Source organism: Schistocerca piceifrons, chromosome 3 (genome assembly GCF_021461385.2).
Source record: "Schistocerca piceifrons isolate TAMUIC-IGC-003096 chromosome 3, iqSchPice1.1, whole genome shotgun sequence".
Lineage (NCBI taxonomy): Eukaryota > Metazoa > Arthropoda > Insecta > Orthoptera > Acrididae > Schistocerca > Schistocerca piceifrons.
In genome coordinates this window covers 553,123,337-553,142,867 of record NC_060140.1, presented here as the reverse complement: position 1 = coordinate 553,142,867, position 19,531 = coordinate 553,123,337, and the positions used below count along the sequence as shown (strand labels likewise).

The following is a 19,531-nucleotide window of genomic DNA, read 5'->3' as shown; positions in this document are numbered from 1 at the left end:
GCAGTCCAGGCGTGATTACGGGAGCCTGGCCTATGGATCTGCATCACCCTCAGTGTTGACGTTGTTAGACCCCATACACCACTGTGGGGTTTGGCTTGCAATTGGTGCTTTTCGTACGAGCCCCGTGGATAGTCTACTGGTGGACGCCGGGGTTCCCCCGCTGCGGATTCGCCGCCATCGACTGCCCGCCGACTATGCTGTCCACGTCCATTGCTCACCGGGCCATCCCAATCGTCGCCTGCTTTACCCTGCCATGGTCCTCCATCTGCCCAAACGGCGACCTAGGTCTGGGCTTCCCATAGCTGTCCGCGTCCAGTCCCTGCTGTCGGAACTGGGTTCATTCCCTCTTCTGCCTCCCTTCTGAGTCCGTTCACCTACGCCTCCCTGGAGTTTGCCCAGGCCGTCCGCCCGTCTGGACTTGGCACAGGGACCCAAAGACTCGGTTCCGCCTGTGGCCCTCCGTCGCCGTTTTCTTGCGCTCCTCGCCTCATTTTCGGGCTGCGAGACTGTCTACACTGATGGTTCCCTGGTTGATGGTCGCACTGCCTACGCTTTTGCTCACACTGCCCATGTTGAACAGCACTCCTTGCTGGCTGGCTGCAGTATTTTTACTGCAGAGCTGGTGGCCATGTTGCGCGCTCTTGAGCATATGCGTTCCTGCTCAGGTACGTCCATCGTCATCTGCAATGACTCCCTGAGCAGCCTCCAGGCCATCGACCGCTGCTATAGCGCTTCTCCTCTGGTGTCCTCTATTCAGGAGTTTGTTTCCGCCATTACCCGTTCTGGTCGTTCGGTGGTCTTTGTTTGGACGCCAGGTCACGTTGGCATCCCGGGGAACGAACGTGTTGACAGGCTGGCCAAAGGGGCGACCGACGCCCCAGCTTTGGAAATCGGCCTCACGGCTCGCGATCAGCAGTTGGTGTTGCGCCGTAAGGTGCTTGTGATGTGGACTGCTGAGTGGCGTGGCATGACATCCCCGAATAAACTGCGGGCTGTTATGGTGACGGCCGATGTGTGGCGCTCCTCCCTGCGGGCTTATCGCAGGGACTCTGTCATCCTGTGTCAGCTGCGCATCGGCCATACCTACCTGACGCACGGCCATCTTTTGCGTCAGGAGGATCCCCCCCTGTGTCGGTGTGGGTCGCCCACATTTTGTTGGAGTGTCCCCGACTGCGCACCCTCCGGCAGTCTTTTAATCTCCTGGGCACTTTGCCTTTGGTTTTATGCGACAATGCCTCCATGGCTGATGACGTTTTAAATTTTATCTGTGGTAGTCCTTTTTATGGTTCTATCTAGGGAGGTCCTGCACCTTTCCCTTTCTGTGTCTTTTGTCCTCACGTCTCTCAAACTTTGTTGCTGTTTTGGTGTGTAGTCGGATGGTTGACTCTTTCCCTTTTTTTGTTCTCGTGGTCAGACAACCAGTCTCCGGCCATCTTCTTTTCCTCTGTTTCTTTCTGTCTGGTGTTCATCTGTACTCTTCTTGTCTGTAGTGTTTGTAGCTGCTTTTGTGTTCTTTTAGTGCCTGGGGGGAGTCTCCTTCCCCCTTTGGTTTTTACCTGCTCCGCAAATTTTCGGCTCGCCTATTTTTGGAATGGGGGACTGATGACCTTCGCTGTTTAGTCCCCCTTAAACATCCCAACAACCACCACCACCACCCAGACACTCTATCACACACTACTCTCTGCCTGTAACAGACACAGCCACCACACTGAAGCACCAGTATGGAGCAACATCCAGTGCATCCTCTCCACCACATTACACCATCCACACTATCACTACCAGAGCGGGAGGTCCACTCATAAGACAGAATGTCCCACTCTCCCAACAAGCACCATTGCTAAGATCAGCCAACAGCACCCACACGACCTACACAGGGGTGCACCCAACACCATCACAATACCTTATGCCACAAAACATAAACAATACCTGGAATGAAAGACACAGGTCTGCCACTCCCTTGCTAAAGGCATCGAACTGGTGCGACACCTCACATGATAAAAACGTGCATCCTGACGTGACCTATCTGACGCTGCTTGTGGCATCCACCCACTATCCTCACTATGAACAAACCCTGGCCCCATACACCCTTCATTACCCCAAGTTGTGCCTTAACCTAACCCAAGTTGTGCCTTACAGCTACTACCCGGTTTGACTGATGACCTCAGCAGTTAAGTCGCATAGCGCTCAGAGCCATTTGAACGATTTTACTAACCGGTTGTTTCAGCGATACCCGCCATACCCACAAACGTGAATGGGCATGTGGGTATGAAGTGTTACGCGGTGGTGGCTGGGTGGGACTGTCCCCGGCTGGTGAGGGGGGACTGCCTGGCGTGCTGGCCGCGGGCTCCGTGGGGGCATGGGCTACAGCTGGCTGTTGGGGGCGCCCAGTGGCAGGCGCGCCCGCCGACGCTCGCGGCAGGCGGCGCAGCTGCGCGCCGGCGCACCCAGCGCGCGGCGCCGTGTGGCCAAAGTCGGTTCTCGCGAGCCCAGTGCCAACCGCGGTGGACATCTTCAGTGTGCTGTTCCGATTGAGGACTGTGTGCGTTGTGCATGCACCGCCGCCCGGCACTCGGCGCCGTGGCGCCGTCTGCTGCTCGGTCCCCCTGCTGTTCTCGCTGGTGGTTTGTATCACAGCTGTGTGGACGTGTTGGCATGTGCGCTGTGCTGGGAGAGTTCGCTTCGGCACCTAAGTGGGGCTCTGCCCTTCTGTGGCGCTGGCGTTGGAGCTGCTGGTGACCGTAGGTGGCCGCGAGTTGTCTCCCGCCGGCGACATCACGACAGCACGCACATGGGCGTCTGTCGGCAGTGGCAAGCTCAGTTGGGAGCATGGCTGGTCGCACTGAGAGCGTCTACTCGCGTAACTCCGCCCGGGACCTTAGAGGTTTTCGAGGTGTATCGTGCAGGGGAGCTCTGCCTCCTCCTGTTTGCAGAATAATTGAGCGGACGCTTGCATGTTCACACGGGCCCCTGTGACACACTCCCGGGCGGCCGGCTGCTCAGCTCTAGTTGATGCAGCTCCCTGGTTGATTGTCAGTAGTCATACGCTTATCTCAAAGATTAAGCCATGCATGTCTCAGTACAGGCTGCATTAAGGTGCAACCGTGAATGGCTCATTAAATCGGTTATGATTCCTTGGATCGTACCAACGTTACTTGTATAAGAATGGTAATTCTAGACCTAATACATGCAAACAGAGTCCCCACCAGAGATGGACGATTTTATTAGATCGAAACCAATCAGTCGGATTATCAGATCCCTTTGCCTTGGTGACTCTGAATAACTTTGGGCTGATTGCACAGTCCTCGTACTGGCGATGCATATTTCAAATGTCTGTCTTATCAACTGTCGACGGTAGGTTCTGCACCTAACATGGTTGTAACGGGCAATCAGGGTTCGATTGCAGAGAGGGAGCCTGAGAAACAGCTACCACATTCAAGGAAGGCAGCAGGTGCGCAAATTACCCACTCCTGGCATGGGCAGGTAGTGACGAAAAATAACGATACTGGACTCATCCGAGTCCCCGTAATCGGAATGAGTACACTTTAAATCCTTTAACGAGTATCTATTGGAGAGCAAGTCTGGTGCCAGCAGCGGTATAGCGTATATTGAAGTTATTGCAGTTGAAAAGCTCGTAGTTGGATTTTTGTCCCACGCTGTTTTTTCACTGCCCGTCTGTGTTTAACTGGCCTGTATCGTGGGACGTCCTGCCAGTGGGGCGGGCCGAAGGCTTGGGATCGCCTCGTGCGTGCTCGTGCGTCCCGACGCGGATCCCGTTGAAATCCTACTAAAGTGCTCTTTATTGAGTGTCTCGGTGGGCTGGCACGTTTACTTCGAACAAATTAGAGTGCTTAAAGCAGGCGAGCCTGCCTGAATACTGTGTGCATGGAATAATCGTTTAGGACCTCGGTTCTGTTTAGTTGGTTTTCAGAACCCGAGGTAATGATTAATAGGGAAAGGCGCGGGCATTCGTATTGGGACTGTAGAGGTGAAATTCTTGGATCGTCGCAAGACGAATAGAAGCGAAAGCATTAGCCAAGCATGTTTTCATTAATCAAGAACGAAAGTTACAGGTTGGAAGGCGATGAGATACCGCCCTAGTTCTAACCATAAACGATGCCAGCCAGCAATCCGCCACAGTTCCTCCGATGACTCGGCGGGCAGCCTCCGGGAAACCACACCTTTTGGGTCCAGGGGAAGTGTGTTTGCAAAGCTGAAACTTAAAGGAATTGAAAGGCACCACCAGGAGTCGAGCCTGCAGCTTAATTTGACTCAACATGGGAAACTACATCAGACCTGGACACCGGAAGGATTAACAGATTGACAGCTCTTTCTTGATTCGGTGAGTGGTGGTGCATGGGCGTCCTTAGTTGAGGAGCGATTTGTCTGGTTAATTCCGATAACGAACGAGACTCTAACCTGCTAACTAGTTGCGTGACATCTTTCGTGCTGTCAGCAATTACTTTTCTTCTTAGAGGGACAGGCGGCTTCTAGCCACACGAGATTGAGCAATAACAGGTCTGTGATGCCCTTAGATGTTCTGGGCCACACGCACTACACTGAAGGAATCAGCGTGTCTTCCTAGGCCGAAAGGTCGGGGTAACCCGCTGAAGCTCCTTCGTGCTAGGGATTGGGGCTTGCAATTGTTCCACATCAACGAGAAATTCCCAGTAAGCGCGAGTCATAAGCTCGCGTGAATGAGGTCTTCGAACTGGTACGTGGCATCGACTCTGTCGTTGCCGATGCTACCGGAAAGATGACCAAACTTGATCATTTAGAGGAAGTACAAGTCATAACAAGGTTTCCGTAGGTGAACCTGCGGAAGGATTATTACCAACTAGACAGCATGTCTTTCGATGTGCGTGTCGTGTCGCGCAACACGCTACCTGCACGGCTCGCTGTAGCCGTGCGGCGAGTGCGAAACCACGTGTGCTTCTCAAAACTAACGGAAATGTTGTGTGGTACGAGCGCTGAACGTCTGGAGCGGCGCTTGCAGCCTAGCGCCGGTTATGAATGACTTTCACCTGAGTGCCTGTCAGCTCCGGTGTGGAGCCGTACGACGCCCATCGGCCATGACGCCATTGGAACAGGGGCCATCAAGCCCCTCAGTCCCGCCTATGCAACTGTTTTGGAAGAGACGCTGGAAACCAAAAAAATCACCGAGGACGGTGGATCACTCGGCTCGTCGGTCGATGAAGAACGCAGCAAAGTACGCGTCGATATGTGAACTGCAGGACACATGAACATCGACGTTTCGAACGCACATTGCGGTCCCTGGATTCCGTTCCCGGGCCACGTCTGGCTGAGGGTCGGCTACGTATACTTAAGCGCGCGACGTTTGCCCCGCTTTGGAGACCTGGAAGTGTAGTGGCCGCCTGTGGGGCCGCCCGCGTCTTCTTGAACGTGCGATGCGCGCCCGTCTCCCGGCGGTTCGCATACCGGTACTGTCTCGGTAGCGTCCACAGCCAGCTGGCAGTGCGGCCTGCGACACCTCGTACAACGACCTCAGAGCAGGCGAGACTACCCGCTGAATTTAAGCTTATTACTAAGTGGAGGAAAAGAAACTAACAAGATTTCTCCCACTAGCGGCGAGCGAACAGGGAAGAGGCAAGCACCGAAATCCGGAGGCTGCCGCCTGTCGTGGCGTGTGGTGTTTGGGAGGGTCTATTACCCCCAACGCCTTGTGCCGAGCCCAAGTCAAACTTGAATGAGGCCATGGCCCGTAGAGGGTGCCAGGCCCGTAGCGGCCAGTGCGAGCGTCGGCGGCATCTCACCTTCGAGTCGGGTTGTTTGAAAGTGCAGCTCCAAGTGGGTGGTGAACTCCATCTGAAACTAAATATGACCATGAGACCGATAGTGAGCAAGTACTGTGAGGCAAGGTTGGAAAGAACTTTGAAGAGAGACTTCATAAGTACGTGAAACCGTTCTGCGGTAAACGTGAGAAGTCCGAATGGTCGAACAGGTGAGATTGACGCCCATCCGGCCACTGGTCCCCGTCCTCGGTAGATGGGGCGGGCCGCCCGCGCGGAGCAATCTGCGGTGGGGTCGTGTCCGGTTGCCTTTCCACTCGCCACAGGGTGGGACCGTTCCGGTGTGCGGTGGGCCGCATTTCTCCCATAGTAGGACGTCACGACCCGCTGGGTGCCAGCTTACGGGCCGTGTGCGCTGCCAGTCCTTCCGCAGGCCTCGGTTCGCGTCTGTTGGGTTGAGCCCCGGTCTCCTGGGTGGCTGCTCGGCGATATATCAGCAGGAGTCGATTCGCCCCTTAGGGCACCGGGGCTGCCGGCAAGCGCGCATGGTTCTTCCCAGATGATGGACCTACCTGGCCCAGCTCTGGACCCGCGCCGTTGTTGGCTCGGAATGCACTCAGGCGTAATAATCGCTCCCGTCAGTGGGGCTTCAGCATTGGACAATTTCACGACCCATCTTGAAATAAGGACCAAGGAGTCTAACATGTGCGCGAGTCATTGGGCTGTACGAAACCTAATGGCGTAATGAAATTGGAGGTCTCGCCTTGCGCGGGCCGAGGGAGGATGGGGCTTCCCCCCCTTTCACGGGGCAGTGGTCTCCACACTCCCAGAACGTCTCGTCCTCATTCCGAGGTGAGGCGCACCTAGAGCGTACACGTTGGGACTTGAAAAATGGTGAACTATGCCTGGCCAGGACGAAGTCAGGGCAAACCCATATCCGCAGCATGTCTCCAAGGTGAAGAGCCTCTGATCGATAGAATAATTTAGGTGAGGGAAGTCGGCAAATTGGATCCTTAACTTCGGGATAAGGATTGCCTCTGAGGATTAGGGTGTGTCGGGCTTGGTGGGGAAGTGGGTCAGCGCCAACGTGCTGGGCCTGGGCGAGGTGAGTGCCGTAGGGGTGCCGGTAAGTGCGGGCGTTTAGCAGGGGCGTGGTCTGCTCTCGCCGTTGGTCGGCCTCGTGCTGACTGCGGGTGCAGGATGCGCGCACCTGCGCGGTGTTCGCGCCCGGTGCTTCAACCTGCATACAACATCCGAGCTCAGTCCTGTGCCTAGGCCTCCCACGGATCTTCCTTGCTGCGAGGCTGTGTCCGCCTTAGTGTGCTCATTCGGGGGGGGGGGGGGGGGGGGGAGGGGGGGGCGCGGGTGCCTGGATTCTCTTCGGCCGCCATTCAACGATCAACTCAGAACTGGCACAGACTGGGGGAATCCGACTCTCTAATTAAAACAAAGCATTGCGATGGCTCGGGCGGGTGTTGACGCAATGTGATTTCTGCCCAATGCTCTGAATGTCAACCTGAAGAAATTCAAGCAAGTGCAGGTAAACAGCAGGAGTAAATATGACTCTTTTCTTCACGTCTCTTCCTGTCCGTCTAATGTTTGTATTGTATATGTCACTTGTAAACCCATTCTGTGGGTATATATATATCTTTATGCATGTTTACTGCCATGAACAAAGGCGGCTTAAATAGCCAAACGCCTCGTCATCTAATTAGTGCTGCGCATGAATGGATTAACGAAATTCCCGCAGTCCAATCCTATGTCTGACCCTATGGGAAGTCGGTCTGTGTGGCGCCACATGGGGAAGGTGTGTTGCCGTCCGAAACTGGCTTAAAACCGCCAGGAGACCCTCTGATTCCCTGAAATCGTCGATCGCATCAGGGGTCAGAGGAACCTGAGTGGGGCAGGGACCGTAATGTCCAATCCTGTGGCCTTGTCATGGCCACATAGCTCAGTGACACCCTTGGATGCGGTGGAGCTAACACGGAATGGGTCGTCTATGCATGACGTTAAAAGGCTAGCCTTTAACTTGGTGCATCCTTCACTGGACCGCACTGGCCCACCGTGAATTATCAAAAGCGGTGGGTGCGACGTGGTTGGTCATGATCCCCTGGTACGTGTCGAGACACTCCGGGGAACGTAACTCAGGTTGAGTGCCACACCCTCTCGTTGATGTCAAACTTCACATATAAGACCCAGACTGACTCCTCTAAATCTTCCGTGCTGCGTTGATAGGTGTGGGTAGTCGTTGTATCAAGGCAGAACGTAAAACTCCCGCCCCGGCAGGACGTTAAATGCCTCCAACACAAGCGGAAGCCAAGGGTGCATGGCGCAGGGGGAGCTGCGTTACGAGAGACACAGCATCGGTCTCTCCTGAGTTGAGCGCGAGGGTATGAGGGTAAGTCTAACGACAGTCTCGGAACCCTGCGATCTGGCTGCAGCAGTTCCTCACGTCCTGTACGACGTTAAACGTAGCCCAACCCAAAGCGAAAGCAAAGGGTGCATTTCGCAGGGGAAGCTGCGTCAGAAGGGACACAACAGCTTTCCCTGCACAGGGCACAACAACACCGGTGCCCTGTTTTCCATGGCCGCATTTGCTGGGGAGGGATCGCGGCCTGAGCCGGCAAAGGCTCATCGCCGTGAACAGAAAGTCCCGGACACATTCCACCAAGCCATGGCGTGGTGACATGTCCCTGGCTAGGTTAGATGGGGCCAGACTCCTGAACGTCTGGGGGACCGACCCAGCACCTGGGTAGCACTGGGTCCCTGGCAGTATGGTGGAAACTCGGCCTAGTAGGGGATGAAGGCCGAGAGGTGAATCCGCCTCTCCGGAATGCGGTGGGCATTTGCCGGGGAGGGATGGGTGAAATCAGCAATGATGTGGTCGTGGAAGGGGACTAGTGTGCTGGAAACGGCGTGTTAAACCCAGCAGCTCACAAGGAAAGAGACGGGCCTCCGCATTTTTGTCACTCTTCTGGAATCAATGTGGAGAACACGGAGAGTGATTATGCGCATGTGGACATGATGCTCCTATTGGCGAATTTGATGAGATGAGTGTCGCTGAGCGACATGCAGACTTCCTACCGCTCTTTGAGCGATGCATCAAACATGGAAAGATCAATGCAGAGCAGATCAGGGCAATCAAAGAGAACATAGCCACCTGGGCTCTGGCCCATGCAAGGCTAGAAGGGCAATACGCAGAAATAAAAGAGGAAAATGAGAGACTCAGAAAAGAACAACAGAAAACACAAAAGTCAAAGTACATGCTAATGAAGGGAAGATTGGCACGAGATCCAGTTATAAGACTAGAAAACCGTATGGTAGTTAGAATAAGATCCGCTAGATACTTGGGCGTCGTCATCGATGAAACCTGGAGCTATGCTCCACACATTGCGCATGTATCATACAAACCAATCACACTATTCAACAAGCAGAAAAGCATTGCACAACGACGATTTCATTTCCCACCGGCAGCAACACAAATGTATAACAACTGCTTTCTTGTGCCTGTTGTGGGGTATGGCTCCAGTGCCTGGGCCCACAGACTCATTCAGGTTAGGTCAGAAATGCAAATAAAGCACATACAAAGGAATGTCATCCTACGATGTGTTGGTGCATTCGGCACCACTCCTACAGATGCTCTTTGTGTGATCATGGGGCTTTGTCCCCTTGACCTGAAAGTCAGACAACATGCAGCAACTTACTGGTTAAATAAAAGGGACTATGAGAAGGGAACTTACCTATACAACATAAAAGAAATCAAACAAAGAACAATGCAATTATGGCAGGAGCAGTGGGAAAACTCTGACTCTGGTAGGCGGGCCTTCAACCTCCTTCCCAGTGTACGGGAAAGATTAAAGTTACGGCACATGAAGTAACTGAAGGAATGGTACACTTCCTATCAGAACACGGCCCCTATCAGACGTACTTTCACAGGATAGGTAGCTGAGTGAGTCTGTGCTGCCCCAGAGGGGACACCCGAGCACGTTGCCTTCGAGTGCCCAGTCTTTGATCCAGTTGCCTCAGCAACGAGAGAGGAATTGAGAGAGAAACAACTAGTAGAAATACTAACAAATCCTGACTAATATAAAGCATTGCAAGATCTGGTCGATAATTTGCGAGAATAATTTTTGAATAAACACTATGTTAATAAAGAAAAGCCTTACTCATCAGCAGGGCTGAGGAGTACTGTGCATCAGGACTTTAGAAGACCAATAATTAAAGGCCCATGGAGGGTGGAATGGTGGTCTCGGTCCCGGCATCCGGAAGTCCGTTTGTTGGGACTTGGCTGTCCGCCCACTCCGGGGGAAACTACAATGAATGGGGATGGTATTGAGGGCAAGGTGGAAGAAGTAGGTAGGCTCCCCACTCTATGGAGACATAGAGAGGAGGGATGCCTAAGGGTGTTTCCCAGGCTGTGTTGCCTTCATATCCTCCTAGCCATTTTCCTATAAAGACGATAAACCCAGCTAGACAACTACATGTCTATTAGACAACTTATCAAATACTCTTTTACATGTATCATAATTGTATGAAATTGAACATAACATGATGCTTTCAATTTTATAAACACCTTAATTATATGTGGTAGAAGTTAGTAGTACATTGTAGGAAGTTAGTAGTTTGTGCAGATCCGCACGTTATCATTTTAATAAAAAATTTTTTTCCTAGATGTAGCAATGTATTTGTAAATAGCGTTTCCATCAAGGGTGGTGGAGGGATGATAAAATAAAAAAAACACAACTCGGCAGTGGTTTCGCGATAGTAGTCGGCCCGCCTCCTCGTTGCTAGGGGCGGGCAATGCTCCTGGTTACCTGGAGCGGCAAAGAGGCCGAATGTTGTAAATAGTATCACATTGTATTTTACTAGTAAAGTAGAAATCACTGTTTGTAAAAGTAGCTATTCTTTAGAAGTAGTACCCATTTTGTCACCTAACTAGTGGGTTTAGTATGTTATAATAAAGCTGTAAAAAAAAAAAAAGGGAAAAAAGCAGTCCCTATCTACTATCTAGCGAAACCACGGCCAAGGGAACGGGCTTGGTAAAATTAGCGGGGAAAGAAAACACTGTTGAGCTTGACTCTAGTCTGGCACTGTGAGGTGACATGAGAGGTGTAACATAAGTGGGAGATGGCAACATCGCCGGTGAAATACCACTGCTTTCATTGTTTCTTTACTTACTCGATTAGGCGGAGCGCGTGCATCGTGGTATAACAACCCGGCGTCACGGTGTTCTCGAGCCAAGCGTTTTAGGGTTACGTTCGCGCCGCAGCTCCGTGTCCATGTGCCGCAGCATGCGGTGCATGTGGGTAAAAGCCTCCATGTGCCGTGCGTCCCGTGTGAGTCGGCGCGTCCGCGTGTGCGGCGCAGTTTACTCCCTCGCGTGATCCAATTCCAGGACACTGCCAGGTGGGGAGTTTGACTGGGGCGGTACATCTGTCAAAGAATAACGCAGGTGTTCTAAGGCCAGCTCAGCGAGGACAGAAACCTCGCGTAGAGCAAAAGGGCAAAAGCTGGCTTGATCCCGATGTTCAGTACGCATAGGGACTGTGAAAGCATGGCCTGTCGATTCTTTTGGCTTGAAGAGTTTCCAGCAAGAGGTGTCAGAAATGTTACCACAGGTATAACTGGCTTGTGGCGGCCAAGCGTTCATAGCGACGTCGCTTTTTGATCCTTCGCTGTCGACTCTTCCTATTATTGCGAAGCAGAATTCGCCAAGCGTTGGATTGTTCAACCACTAATAGGGAACGTAAGCTGGGTTTAGACCGTCGTGAGACAGGTTAGTTTTACCCTACTGATGACTGTGTCGTTGTGATAGGAATCCTGCTCAGTACGAGAGGAACCACAGGTTCGGACATTCGGTTCACGCACTCGGCCGAGCAGCCGGTGGTGCGAAGCTACCATCCATGGGATTATGCCTGAACGACTCTAAGGCCGAATCCCGTCTAGCCATTGTGGCAACGATATCGCTAAGGAGTCCTGAGGGTCGAAAGGCTACAAAATACGTGACTTCACTAGGCGCGGTCGACCAACGTGGCGCCGCGCCGTACGGGCCCAATTTGTTTGCCGGACGGGGTACTCGGGAGGCGCTGTCTGGGATCTGTTCCTGGTGCCGCCCTGCGTCTACCGGTCGACCATGGGTGTCTATATTTCAATGTCGGGCCTCGGAATCGTCTGTAGACGACTTAGGTACCCGGCAGGGTGTTGTTCTCGGTAGAGCAGTTGCCACGCTGCGATCTGTTCAGACTCAGCCCTAGCTTGGGGGATTCGACTTGTCGCAAGACGACACCCCCGCGGCGGCCGCGTGCCGCTGGGCGCCAGGGGCACGTGTGCCCCCTTGCTTCTATTTTGTGTTTTGTATCTCTGGGCGTATCGGTTTGGGCGATCGCACCGCACCCAGGGCGCTGCATTGGGTGCACCGGGCTTAGGCGTATCGGTTTGGGGGACCCTTGCCGCTACGATGGGTGCCACCTCCATGCGTGCGCGAGTGGCGGGGCAGGCGGCGGCGGCGGGGCGCGCTGTGTTCTGCCGCGCTACAGCGTATCGCTTTGGATGCTAGGGGCGGAGGGGGGCTGGGGTGGGCTCGTGGTGTGGGGGGTCGGGTGCCAGACGTGCGGTGTCGGCCCACTGGTCAGAGCGTTACGTGGGGGCAGTGGTGTCGGGTGTGTGTCGTGCGGTGGTCGTGGTGCCTGGCAGGCAATGGTTCCGGCGTGAGGTACCATAGCGTACACCGCAGTTCGGTGAACTACAATACCTTTGAACTATGAATGTGAAATAAAATATAATAACACATGATGTTATGTAAGAAAATAGACATGGGATAGGGTGTGTCATTGGCACGTCCACGGGGCAGTTAGTGTGGGTGGTGGTAAATCCCTAGGGGAGCGTCGGCTGCAGAGGGCTAAGTGAGGACGGTGTGTAGAGCTACACAACAAACGTAATAGAAGGGAAACGTTGTACTATCGGCACATTTCTACGCACATACACGAAATAACAAAATAACTAAACGATACATAAATAAATATGGAAATAAATAAATAAACCAAATAAATAACATCAATAAGTACATGCCACATAGAGATAAAGACATAATAGTCACACAACACAGACGTATGTTACATACACAAGGCATTCGCGCACGCCCTCTCGTAGTCACAGCATCAACGTCCACAATAAACATCCCAACAACAGACGATACCGCCTTCTGTCGAATACCCACGCCACTCACTTGCCTATTTCGTGGCGACACCATACTGCCATCTATCGGACTCTGACGCAACGATGTCGAATATGTCGCCCACACGAACAACAAAGCCATCTATGAGAATGTGAGTAAACTACATTCACATAGATAGTGTGTATGAATTAATAAACCACTTCTGTAGTACTAATAGCAGAGTTAGTTAGTCTTAATACACCCACTCAAAAGTGTCAGAAAGTGGGTTATGTATGTTTCATAAATTTGGGAAAAAAATTTTGTCCCTATACATGCTCAAAGTCGATGCACACAATGTGAACCCCACATCACACAGACACTCTATAACACAGTACTCTCTGCCCGTAACAGACAGAGCCACAACAGTTAAGCACCAGCATGGAACAACATCCAGTATGTCTGGCAGTACTCCGAAAGGATACTGCCCTTCGATTGTGCCATTCCAGCACTAATCGAAGCGCTAGGTTTTCAGGTGCCAGCCAGCCGAGCAGCAGCAGCAGCAGCAGCAGCAGCAGCAGCAGCGGTCCCGACCAGCAGCAGCAGTCCCGGCCAGCAGCAGCGGTCCAGCCGGCAGCAGCCAGCCAGCCCTCAAGCAGCAGTGGTCCAGCCAGCCAGCCAGCCAGCCAGCCAGCCAGCCAGCCAGCCCTCCAGCCCTCCAGCAGCAGCAGCAGCGGCAGTACAGCCAGCCAGCCAGCCAGCCAGCCACCCACCCACCCACCCAGCCAGCCAGCCCTCCAGCAGCAGCAGCAGCAGCAGCAGCAGTGGCAGCAGGAGCAGCGGCCCCAGCCCCATCTACGGCGGCAGCAGCAGCAGCAGCTGCGGCATTCCTGCCAGCCGTCGTCAGCGCCAGCGCCAGCAGCGTGGGATTCTGGTCTTCATCCATCTTCATCTTCATCCGTCTCCGTCTCCATCTTCGTCTTCGTCTGTCCCCAGTTTTTTTCCTTTCCTTTTTGTCCTGTTCAATTTTGTTTATCCCTGTCGTCATGTCAGCCCCCACCAACCCTACCACCACTACCACCATTACCACCACAGCACCGCCACCACAAGCATTACATGGTGTGTCCCATTACACCCCCGTCTTTCCATCCCTCCTCTTCTAACTCTCCCTTCGCCCTCGCTCTTTGTCGCCCCCTCTCCAGCTTCTTCCTCCCGCTCCTCTCCCTCTGATCCTTTCCCCCCACTCCCCCAGCCGGTCACTGCAGCTCCAGCTAGAGTGGTGTCCCGTCAGGCCACTGCCCATGCCCAACTCTCCCCATCGCCTTCGCCATCACCGCCACCACCGCCACCACCATCGCCGTCGCCATCGCGTTCACCGTCACCATCTCCGGCGCCGTCTGCTGTGTCTACGCCGGGACCTGCCCCTTCCCGCCACCTCTCTATAGCTCCCATCCCTCATATCACCACCCACCCTTCTGCCGCTGTTAAACGCCCTAGTGGCACCTCCACCTCCTCCGCTCCCAAAACCCCCCTGCGGGTTCGGGGGTAAGAATAGGCCCGTTTCTTTCCTGCCTGTCGTAAGAGGCGACTAAAGGAGTCTGAAACGTTTCGGCCTTATGCGATGGTCCCCTCTCGGGTTTGACCTCCATCTTTCGAAATTATTCCGAAGAACGAGCCATTTAGGGAAGGGCGCCTTACATGGTGCACTGTATCCGTCGTGCATTGAGACCTGTAGCTGGCTTTCTCGTCGTTGCAATGATGCCCCGCTCGTTTTTCATCTCTTGGGCGTGGATACGTCCTTAGGTGCGAATACCATGCTGCACTGTGCAGTGTTGCTCTTAGCTGCGACGACGACCTTGGACATTTTTGCACCTAGGATCCAGCACGGTAGCTAGTCCATTGTGGTGGGGCTGCCATGTACCCTGTTGGTTGTAGCCCCCTGACAACACAGGGATCACTCTACTGATGCCTGCGCCGTTAACTCCCCATGTATGCCAAGGAGTAGGTGCCCATCTCCCTGGGGCATCGGGACTCCCAGCAATGGCCATCCTGCCAGGTGGCCTTTGCTGTGGCTGGGTGGCGCCCATGGGGAGGGCCCTTGGTCAGAGTAGGTGGCATCAGGGCGGATGACCCACAATGAAGTGTGGTACATCGTCTCTCGCTGGTGGCCAGCCGCCAGCATCTCTAAGCGTTCTCGGGCTCAATTTAACGCTCTGATGTACGATACAAAAACGTTCCCCTCCCTGGCCACACTGTGGGAGGAACGTAAGCCTCAGGATGGCAGTAGCAGTTATTCGCCCCGATTCTTAGTTTGTACGAGAGCTGATGGGGAGTCTTTTCTCTCCACAAAGCCTCAGTTTTTCGTCGAGCATTTAGAGGACAAGTTTGGGGAGGTCGAGGGCTTGTCCAAAATGTGCTCTGGATCGGTCCTGATACAAACGGCATCCTCTGCCCAGTCACGACGGTTACTTGCTTGTGATAACTTGGGGGATGTTGCTGTTACGATCACACCCCACAAGAGTTTAAATATGGTCCAGGGAGTTATTTACCCTAGGGACCTTCTTTTGCAGTCTGATGACGAGCTGCGCGCCAATTTAGAGCGCCGAAGTGTACATTTCGTTCGGCGCGTTCATCGGGGTACGAAGAAAAATCAGATTGCTACCGGTGCCTTCATCTTGGCCTTCGAAGGTGATACGTTACCGGAAAAGGTCAAGGTGATGGTCTACCGTTGTGACGTCAAGCCCTATATCCCTCCCCCGATGCGGTGCTTCAAGTGCTGGAAGTTCAGCCATGTGTCTTCCCGCTGCACTTCCAGCCTCACATGTCGAGATTGTGGACGCCCATCTCGTCCCGATATTCCATGTGCCCCGCCTCCCATCTGTGTCAACTGCGTGGAGCACCATTCACCTTGCTCGCCAGACAGCAGAATCTTCCAGAAAGAGCGCAAAATCATGGAATATAAGACCCTGGACCGACTGAACTATACTGAGGCCAAAAGGAAATACGGCCGATTACATCCTGTGAGAATGACATCTTCCTACGCTGCTGCTACAACACCTGTGCTAGCCCCATCAGTTTCGCGACTTGTGGCCGAATCGGCGAGTAGTACAACTCCTCCTGCCCCCTTGCCAGTGGGGGGCTGTACCCACCGGGTTACTCCTGCGCCACCTGCCTCAGGAGCAACGTCCCCACCCATCGGGGACGTCCGTACCCACTTCTAAGCCGGAGAAGTGTCCAACTTCTTCGGCTTCTCACGCTCGCAAGGGATCCCTTCGGTCCCTCCCTTCCCAGGTTTCCACCAGCGGGATGACTGACGACCGACAGTGGCATAAGTGCCCACAATCAGCTGGTCGTAGGGCTTCACGATCCTCCTCGGTCCCGGAGACTGACTCGGTGAAGCCCTCCCAGCCAGTTAAACCCAAGGAGCAGCGTGAGAAATCCAAGAAGAAGAGCTCTAAGCCCAAGGAACTCGCAGTGGCAGCCACCCCACCGCAACCTTCCAGCTCTGCGTCTGAGGACGAGGTGGAGATTCTGGCGTGCGCTGAGGACCTCGATCTCGCCAGTCCCTCAGACGCCATGGATAGCACTAGCACAGCTGCTCAATCAGGGGCAGCAGGTGACCCAGCGGCGTAATCTGCCTTCCAAGTCCCGTCACGCCTTTCTCAGACATGGACAATAACATCCTCCAGTGGAACTGCAGCGGTTCCTTCCACCGTCTAGCTGAGCTTCGACATCTTATCAGCCTTCACCCTTTCTTCTGCATTGCTCTTCAGGAAACTTGGTTTCCAGCAATGCGAACCCACGCCCTCCGTGGCTATCGGGGTTATTATAAGAACCGGGCAGCTTATGAAAGGGTGTCTGGTGGCGTCTGCATGTATGTCCTTAACTATCTTCATAGCGAGTCTGTCCCTCTACAAACACATTTAGAGGCTGTCGCTGTTCGGGTGTGGACGCCACAGGCTGTTACCGTCTGCAGTCTTTACCTTCCACCGGATGGTGATGTTGCGCAGCATGCCCTGGCTGCGCTGATAGTCCAATTGCCGCCACCTTTCTTGTTACTGAGCGACTTCAACGCCCATAATCCTCTGTGGGGTGGGTCGGTGGCGACAGGTCGAGGCACCACCATTGAGCATTTGTTGGCACAGCTCGATCTTTCGCTTTTAAATGATGGTTCCTTCACACACTTCAGCGTGGCGCATGGCACGTACTCCGCCATCGACCTTCCGATCTGCAGCCCTAGCCTTTTACCGTCTGCCCAATGGAGGGTGCATGACGACCTGTATGGTAGTGACTACTTTCCAATCTTTCTGTCACTGCCATGGCGACACTCTTCTGGGCGCCCTAGCAGATGTGCTATGAATAAGGCTGACTGGGACTTGTTCTCCTCCATTGCCGCTATTGAGCCGCCCTCTAATGATGACATTGATGCGGTGGTTCAATCGGTCACCACCGGCATCGTTACTGCCGCCGAATCTGCCATTCCCCGTTCTTCTGGGTCCCCTCGGTGGCGGACTGTGCCTTGGTGGTCGCCTGAGATCCCTGAAACGATTAAAGATCGCCGGCGGGCGCTCCAGCGTCATAAGCGACATCCCTCCATCGACCACCGTGTCGCCCACAAACGGTTGCGTGCGCGAGCCCGCCTCCTTATACGCCAACGGAAGCAGGAGTGCTGGGAGCGGTATGTGTCCAACATTGGCCTCCATCTCACTCCAGCGCAGGTCTGGGCCAAGATTCAACGCATCTACAGCTATCGGACCCCTGTCACCGAACCTGCGCTCTCACTCAATGGAGCAGTTTGTACAGACTCCGACGGAATTGCCCACAGCTTGGCGGAGCATTTTGCTCTGAGTTCCGCTTCTTCCAATTACCCACTGGCCTTCCGCTCCATTAAAAAGCGGAGGAACGTTGGAGCCTTTCTTTTCGCATCCACCATTCTGAATCCTACAATGCTCCATTCAGTGAGTGGGAATTTCACAGTGCCCTTGCCACTTGCCCTGATACCGCTCCTGGGCCAGATCGCATCCACTGTCAGATGCTGACACACCTTTCAGTGGACTGCAAGCGACGCCTCCCGACCTTTACAACCGCATTTGGGTCGGGGGTGTGTTTCCGTCGCAATGTCGGGAAAGCATTGTCATCCCCGTTTTGAAACCGGGCAAGAGCCCTTTGGAGGTGGACAGCTATCGTCCCATTAGCCTCACCAACGTGTTTGCAAGCTTCTCGAACGGCTGGTGAGCTGGCGCTTGAGTTGGGTACTGGAGTCTCAGGGCCTTTAGGCTCCATCTCAGGGTGGGTTCCGTAATGGCCGCTCCAGCACCGACAATCTGGTGAGTCTGGAGTCGGCCATCCATACTGCCTTTGCCCGCCGTCAGCACCTGGTCGCTGTCTTTTTCGACATGCGGAAGGCGTACGATACGACATGGCGTCATCACATCGTTTGTACGCTTCATGGATGGGGTCTTCGGGGCCCTCTGCCGATCTTTGTCCGCATTTTCTGTCGCATCGTACCTTCCGCGTGCAAGTCACAGCCTCCAATAGCTCCTCCCGAGTCCAGGAGAACGGATTACCACAGGGATCTGTCCTCAGTGTCTGCCTGTTTTTAATTGCAATAAACGGGCTCTCTGCAGCGGTGGGAAATTTTGTCTCCCCTTCCCTGTATGCTGACGACTTCTGCCTTTACTATAGCTCCATTGACATTGCAGCTGCTGAACGTCAGCTACAGGGCGCAATCCGCAAGGCGCAGTCTTGGGCTGTAGCGCATGGTATTCAGTTTTCGGCTGCCAAGACCCGGGTTATGCATTTCTGCCGGCATCGAACGATCCATTCTGAGCCGCGGCTTTATCTTGACAGTGAACTACTTGCTGTGAGACGCACAGGTTTTTTGGTTTGCTTTTTGATGCCCAGTTGACTTGGCTCCCTCATATACGGCAGCTTAAAAAGGCGTGTTGGCGGCATCTAAATGCTCTGCGATGCTTGAGCCGCACCAGCTGGGGCGCCGACCGCTCTACCAGGCATTAATCCAGCCTCGTCAGGACTATGGGAGCCTGGCTTATGGCTCAACGTCCCCGTCTGTGGTGTGGGTGCTGGACCCACTCTTACACAGCGTAATACGACTTGCCACTGGTGCCTTCCACACCAGCCCTGTGGACAGCATACTAGTGGAGGCAGGTGTCCCTCCCCTGTGATTACGGCGCCAACGTTTGCTGGCCGCTTATGCTGCCCATGTTTTTGGCTTGCCCGGGCATCCAAACTATCGTCTCCTGTTCCCGCAGGCGGTCGCCCATCTGCCAGAACGTCGGCCCCGGTCAGGTTGTACGATCGCGGTCTGCGTCAAAGAGCTTCTCTCCAGGCTTAGGGTTTTCAGTGTTCCACCTCCTTTCCGGGCCACTTTGTGTACACCCCCATGGTGTGTTCCTCGCCCTTGCTTCCGGCTCGACTTGGCACAGGGCCCGAAGGACTCAGTCCCTCCAGAGGCCTTCCGCCGCCGCTTTTATTCCATCCTGGCCAGGTATCAGGGCTCTGGCGTTGTATACACTGACGGTTCGATGGTTGCTGGTCGTGTCGGTTATTCGCTAACTCTAGGGAACCATTCTGAACAACGTTCCTTGCCAGATGGCTGCAGCGTTTACACTAC

The 19,531-nt window shown here is 54.1% G+C and overlaps 1 pseudogene; it reads left to right on the top strand.

Annotated features, from left to right (window-relative positions):
* The first annotated feature begins 5,154 nt into the window (after nt 1-5,154).
* LOC124790879 lies at nt 5,155-5,309 on the top strand (annotated as a pseudogene).
* The last annotated feature ends 14,222 nt before the right edge of the window (nt 5,310-19,531 follow it).